Source organism: Limulus polyphemus, unplaced genomic scaffold, assembly GCF_000517525.1.
Source record: "Limulus polyphemus unplaced genomic scaffold, Limulus_polyphemus-2.1.2 Scaffold2970, whole genome shotgun sequence".
NCBI lineage: Eukaryota > Metazoa > Arthropoda > Merostomata > Xiphosura > Limulidae > Limulus > Limulus polyphemus.
This window is the reverse complement of record NW_013668580.1, coordinates 117,483-125,427: the sequence shown is the minus strand read 5'-3', so window position 1 is coordinate 125,427 and position 7,945 is coordinate 117,483. Positions and strand designations below refer to the sequence as shown.

Genomic DNA, 7,945 nt, shown 5'->3' with positions numbered 1-7,945 from the left:
CATGTAGTACACAAAAAAAAACTGACCTCCACACTTTAAAATGTAAAACATGTGGTACACAAAAATTCTACATTTTAAAGTGTGGAGGTCAGTTTCATGTGGTACATAAAAATTGTACATTTTAAAGTTAAACTGAGTCAAAACATAAAATAACTGATAAATTAAACCTACTTGGTACAATATTTAGTTATAACAGGATTTACACATTCTTTTTAACTAATTAACTTTTTCCAGTTTTTTTTGTTATGAAGTTTATCGTCATTACAGAGACATAAAAAAATAGACAATACTGACCTGTACTATTATTAATTGTAAAAGCTTGGTTAGTGCTGCTACTTATAATAGAATAGGTCAGTTTTGATTGGTCTGTGATGTCAGGATCAGATGCCACTACTGTGGTAACAAACTGACCACGTTCAGCATGCTCACTGAGTACACATTTATAAGATGGATTTTCAAATGATGGAGGGTTGTCGTTTATATCCAAAACTACAACCCAAACATTTGCCGAGGAGTTTAAAGATGGGAAGCCTTCATCTGTTGCCACGACAATAAAATGATGAATAGGCCGAGTTTCATAATCTAGGGAGTTCTTAATGTAAATCACACCCTTCGACTGGTCAATGTAAAAATATGCTGTAGCATTTCCAAGGATGCTATAATAGACATCTTTATTGGGCCCCTTGTCTCTGTCGGTTGCATGCACTTTAAGGATTGGTTCTCCAAATGGTGTAGCCTCCGAGACTGTTACATTGTAAGTTGGTTGTCGGAACATAGGAACATTGTCATTTACATCTTCCACGTGGACTTCCACTGAAACATCTGTGTAATCTCCAGACACAGAATCTGTAGCTCGTAGGATGAGGTCGTATTTTTCACGGGTCTCGTAGTCAAGTTCTTCCACCACAAAGATCACACCTTGGTATGTTAAAAATCTCAATGAAACAAAAACATTCAAAAGGAAATGTCGATATACAATTAAACGAACCAACTCACAATGATTAATTTTTTAATGATTATACCTTACCTTGAAATTATAACTAATTATAACTTTCTACTAACTATAACAATTAGAATTACTTGAAAAATCAAAACACTTTTTCGTCACAATTTATTTACTACACTTTATATTAATGTTTTGCAGAGTAAACTATCAAGATGAAATCAAACATACTACAAACTAAATTACTTTAACCACAAAGTGTAGAAAATTATACACATGCACACGATCGAGAATAATTACTTAAAACATAGGATGTTATATAACAAAATATTTTAGAACGATGGAAAAATTAAAGACGATGAAATATCTGTTTCATAACTTTGACACAACCAAGGGTGTCGAGAGCCAGCCCAGGCCCCGGGGGTCGGTAATATCATTGGGCTCCTCCTTTCAGTCTACTTATTAACTTTTGCTGGTTTTTCATAAAAGAAATTTATGTGACAAATTTCTTCATGGATCCATGAAAAAAAACAGTAGCCATTTTAGCTCATTAAGTAGTATGTATTTCTAGTGAGGTTTGGAATATCCCGCTGCCAGGCCCCTCAACAGACCCAGAGGCAGCTGCCCCCCTTGACCCCTCCCATCAGCCCTGGGCACAACACATGACCTGGATGATAAGTTTTCAAACCTATAGACCCACATTGCTGCATTAAACAAATTCACACTTCCAGGAATATAACAATTCAGCACACAACTAATTCACACTTCCAGGAATTCAACAATTCAGCACACAACTAATTCACACTTCCAGAAATATAACAATTCAGCACACAACCAATTCACACTTCCAGAAATACAACAATTCAGCACACAACCAATTCACACTTCCAGGAATATAACAATTCAGCACACAACCAATTCACACTTCCAGGAATATAACAATTCAGCACACAACCAATTCACACTTCCAGGAATATAACAATTCAGCACACAACCAATTCACACTTCCAGGAATACAACAATTCATCACACAACTAATTCACACTTCCAGGAATATAACAATTCAGCACACAACTAATTCACACTTCCAGGAATACAACAATTCATCACACAACTAATTCACTCTTCCAGGAATATAACAATTCAGCACACAACTAATTCACACTTCCAGGAATATAACAATTCAGCACACAACTAATTCACACTTCCAGGAATATAACAATTCAGCACACAACTAATTCACACTTCCAGGAATATAACAATTCAGCTCACAGAACAATGCTTTATCATACATTCTGTGTTACTTACAAACACAAACACTTAACTCAAGACACTTTATTTATTTTTAATAATGAGGTAGTGTTTACCAAACCCATCTGCTATTTATTTGCCCAACTCACTAAATGATCTATATATTTTTTTTAAATTAGCAGCATCCTACTTAAAGCTAGCAACACCCAAAACCTTAATATCATCTGCAAATTTAAGTAACTTATTGACTATTCCTTCATCTATGTCAATGATGTAAATCAAAAAGAGCAAAGGTCCTAAGACTGAGCCCTGAGGCACCCACTTGTGACATTAATCCAGTTTGATTGAACTCTATTTGTAACAACCCTCTGCTCTCTTCACAATCCAGCCACTCTTCAATCCAATTTGCTAACTTATCCCCCACACCTATAGAGATAATTTTTTTTACAAGCCTTTTATGTGGCACTTAGTCAAATACTTTCTGAAAATCCAGATACACCAAATCCACACCCTTACTCTCATCTACATAAGCAGTATCCTTTTCGAAGAATGTCACAAGATTTGTAAGGCAAGATTTTCCCTTAGTGAAACCAGGTTGACTATCCAATAAAATTCTAAACTTTGTTAAATGACTTTACAAAGCATCTTTTAACAGACTTTCCAAAACTTTTTCCAGAACTAGGAATATGCAATGTGAGAAAAAATGATTAGAATTCTGTAATCAAAGTAAAGCAAGAAATAAATATAAACAAATAAGTATCAGTTCATGAATTATACTCACATGGACCATTACTGTGACCTGAATCTACACAGGGATCCAAAAAATAAAAGCTGTAAAATAAAACAAATGAAAAAATGAAAATAATTTAAAACTAAGGGTATTTTATGTGGCACATGTACCTATGAAATATCTTTCAAAGTGCATGCTTAAATGATAAAATGTTTTGAATTTCGTGCAAAGCTACACAAGGGCTAACTGCGCTAGCCATCCCTAATTCAGCAGTGTAAGACTAAAGGGAAGGCAGCTAGTCATCACCACCCACCGCCAACTCTTGGGCTACTCTTTTACCAACGAATAGTGGAATTGACCATCACATTATAATGCCTTCACGGATGAAAGAGCAAGCATGTATGGTGGGACCCTAGCCACCGGATGAATTAGGTTATCAACCACCGGATGAGTTAGATTATCAACCACTGGATGAGTTAGATTATCAACCACTGGATGAGTTAGGTTATCAATCACTGGATGAGTTAGGTTATCAACCACTGGATTAGTTAGGTTATCAACCACTGGATGGGTTAGGTTATCAACCACTGGATGGGTTAGGTTATCAACCACTGGATGAGTTAGGTTATCAACCATCACCATAACTGTTACCACAGACAAGAAGCTCTGCTCAGTAACCAGTACACCATATTAATAACTGGTTTAGTGACAATTTTTGTTGTTTGTTTCAACTATTAATAAATCATTATATTTCAATAAAGTTCAAGGTTCTGACTGATGCATAAGTTTGACTAATCTATCTAACAATAGGGCCAACCCTCATCCTTGAAGGAAGAGTATGATACATGTTAAGATGACATCTGCAACAAGCACATCCAGCTAGAAGGCATTTACTGTCCTTCTAAAAATGAATCACAGCTCCTTCATAAACATGTTAAAACTGAATTTAAAGAACGTGTGTTGAACTTTGAACCCTCGACCAAGTCAGTCCCACCCCCGGTGACATTAAGCTTTTTCCTTATACGATATTAATTCTGAGAAAAAAAAAAACTGCTGTGTCTTGTGTTTCTAAAAATGATAACGGACTGGAAAACAAATCAAACAATAAAGATAAAATCGTAAAAGTAACTACATGCATTACGAAAGAAATCTCACTAGCGTTCAGTAACATATTTAGCTTTCTAAATGAGAATACACTATAATTCTGAGATACAAAACTAAACAATTCAATCAACTCGTTCCTCTACCTAATATAACCTTAGTGGAGTAACAAGTTCAAGAAAATTGGCATTAAATGCAAAGTTTATTAAATAACAAATGGAAAAAATACCTTCATAAATCTTCAGCACTTCAGTGACACCTAACTTTTTAATATCTTTAGATATATACATGATTTTTTTTTATTTATTAATCATAAAATATATTAGCATTGAATAAAAAAAATAGCTGCATGAATTAAACACACACATTCACATAAAACAAACCCTGGTTAGACTATTATGTCACACTAAGAAGTATTTAAATACAAATTACCATTTTAAATCTTTTCAAAACATGCAGTACTTTCACTGAATTCATATTATAGAGATGTAATTATCAAACAAAGGGTGTTACTACACGAGTACAGAGAATTATTTCATGTTATAGAGATGTAATTATCAAACAAAGGGTGTTACTACACGAGTACAGAGAATTATTTCATATTATAGAGATGTAATTATCAAACAAAGGGTGTTACTACACGAGTACAGAGAATTATTTCATATTATAGAGATGTAATTATCAAAGGGTGTTACTACACGAATACAGAGAATTATTTTGGTTAATGAAATAAAATGTTTTGAAACATATTATTAACAAATTCTGATCACACGCAGAAAATTATCTAAATACATTAGAACTAAAATATAACTTTGTAAATAACAGAGTTAATCCTATATACTACATTTGGTTATGAACAAACCATTGTGTTTTAAAGTTTATCAAGTAGAAATCCAGTGGTTAGCGTGACAGACTGCAGGCTTGATACGCTGCTGAATACACTATCGTGAATTCAAGTTGAAGACAGATAAATAAAGATCCAAGCTTGAAAGATGTAGGAGTTAGCAACAGACAAAGCTATTCATCCAATAACAACCTGTCTCTAGGACTGACTTAAGATTATTTCAAGCTCAGGTTATATTTTTATACACTTAGAATAATTAATGGGATAAGCTTCCTGATCACTAGCAAAGACACGGAACTAATGGTTCAACTAAGATAATGATTTGTGCAAGTTAAATTCTCAAGGATAATTCCACCTGTCTAATGTAAATATTCTTAAATTTCCAAATTTAACCAACGGAGATATACATACCAATGTTGAAATCAACCCGGAAATCTTCATCGACATTCCCTTCAATGATACTGTAGATAAGTTGGCGTCCTTGTGAGCTTTCAGCTGTGATGGATAGAACAGCGGATTTCGGTCGTATACTTTCTGGGACAGAAACTACATAAAACTGCTTTTCAAAGACTGGCATGTTTCTGTTCAGAACTTTAATAGGCACAGCTATTTCACTGTGTAATGAGGGCTTCCCTGCAAAACATAAATTATAGATTTTAATAAGGACAAAAATGGATTAAAATATTACAACAGTGCAAACTGTTACTTTTAAATATCTGTATTCAATTTCTTTTACAAAACAAATTACAGTAAGTTGTTTATAATGACACAATATAAATACGTATCTAAGTCTAAGATATTAAAAACAACAAAAACACATCTATAATTTTAAGGGCAGTAGAAAACATCAGAGTTGATCCATAAATCCTCTGTTGCTACTCATTTCAGCCCTACTACTGAATATGATATTATATCTAACTACTAATGAATATATTATATCTAATTACTGCATGTTCTAAAATTAAACAAAGTAAATGATTAATAAACTACTAAAAAAATCTAATAAAATGTCTGTCAACTAGACTATGAAAAAATTAATATAGACTACATATTCTAGCTACATGGTTATTAAGTTAATATAGACTATATATTCTAGTTACGTGGTTATTAAGTTAATACAGACTATATATTCTAGTTACATGGTTATTAAGTTAATATAGACTATATTCTAGTTACATGGTTATTAAGTTAATACAGACTATATATTCTAGTTACGTGGTTATTAAGTTAATACAGACTATATATTCTAGCTACATGGTTATTAAGTTAATACAGACTATATATTCTAGTTACGTGGTTATTAAGTTAATATAGACTACATATTCTAGTTACGTGGTTATTAAGTTAATATAGACTACATACTCTAGTTACGTGGTTATTAAGTTAATACAGATTATATATTCTAGTTACATGGTTATTAAGTTAATACAGATTATATATTCTAGTTACATGGTTATTAAGTTAATATAGACTATATATTCTAGTTACATGGTTATTAAGTTAATATAGACTATATATTCTAGCTACATGGTTATTAAGTTAATATAGACTATATATTCTAGTTATGTGGTTATTAAGTTAATATAGACTATATATTCTAGCTACGTGGTTATTAAGTTAATATAGACTACATATTCTAGTTACATGGTTATTAAGTTAATATAGACTACATATTCTAGTTACATGGTTATTAAGTTAATACAGACTACATATTCTAGTTACATGGTTATTAAGTTAATATAGACTATATATATTCTAGTTACGTGGTTATTAAGTTAATATAGACTACATATTCTAGTTACATGGTTATTAAGTTAATATAGACTACATATTCTAGTTACATGGTTATTAAGTTAATATAGACTACATATTCTAGTTACATGGTTATTAAGTTAATATAGACTACATATTCTAGTTACATGGTTATTAAGTTAATATAGACTATATATTCTAGAGTAAAAAATATTGTCTTATACACTGGTAAATACAGTACAGGTTAAAATATATCAAAATTTTACGTATTACTTTCAGGAGGTTCAAATTACATCAATAACGATGAAAACGATGATTAAAAGCTCCCACCCCCACCCAAAAAAAAACAACATTTCTGTAGACCAGAACATACAGGAGGTAAAAATCTTACAATCTCACAAGTCTACATTGTAACTTTGTTTCCACATATTAAAAAAAATTACCAATCATAAAACATAACTGAAAAGAAAAAAAAGCAAGGGGGACTTACCACTATCGTAAGCTGCAACAACAACATCATACACAGTTCTGTGGGGTGTCAGGGGACATTGCAGTCGAACTTCTCCCGATTGCTTGTCAATACTAAAAAGGTCTTTTTCACCTTTCACCATCTCGTACTGTACGTATCCATTCAAGCCGAAGTCCAGATCAACAGCATGCACCTGAATGTAGGATAACTAAATTATTTCTCATTAAGTGTTTTTCTCTATCATATTAAATGCATTAATCACATCAAACAGCTACATCTTACCGGAACTGGGTACACTGTAAGTTTTGCTGAAATAGCAGGAAACAGCTTCCAGACTCTTACTGAGAAAATAGTTTTAACATATTGAATCAAGAGTTGATTCATTTCTGCTCTATTTTTGTAATTTACACTACACCATCTTACCTTTCTATAGTCACTTAACATTGGTGGGTCCAGGATTCTGAGAACTGGGCTATGTTGGCTATGCCCAGGCTGGGCTTCAACTGGAACCTTTGATGAATATTGGATTAGAGTCTGTAACTAGTGACACTATCTTACCTCCAGAATCCAGGCTGGGCTTCAACTGGAACCTTTGATGAATATTGGATTAGAGTCTGTAACTAGTGACACTATCTTACCTCCAGAATCCAGGCTGGGCTTCAACTGGAACCTTTGATGAATATTGGATTAGAATATATAACTAGTGACACTATCTTACCTCCAGAATCCAGGCTGTCTTCAACTGGAACCTTTGATGAATATTGGATTAGAATCTGTAACTAGTGACACTATCTTACCTCCAGAATCCAGGCTGGGCTTCAACTGGAACCTTTGATGAATATTGGATTAGAATAT

The 7,945-nt window shown here is 32.9% G+C and overlaps 1 pseudogene; it reads right to left on the bottom strand.

Annotated features, from left to right (window-relative positions):
• Positions 1-7,945, bottom strand: part of LOC106468338 — a 97,065-nt pseudogene that overhangs the window by 31,907 nt on the left and 57,213 nt on the right.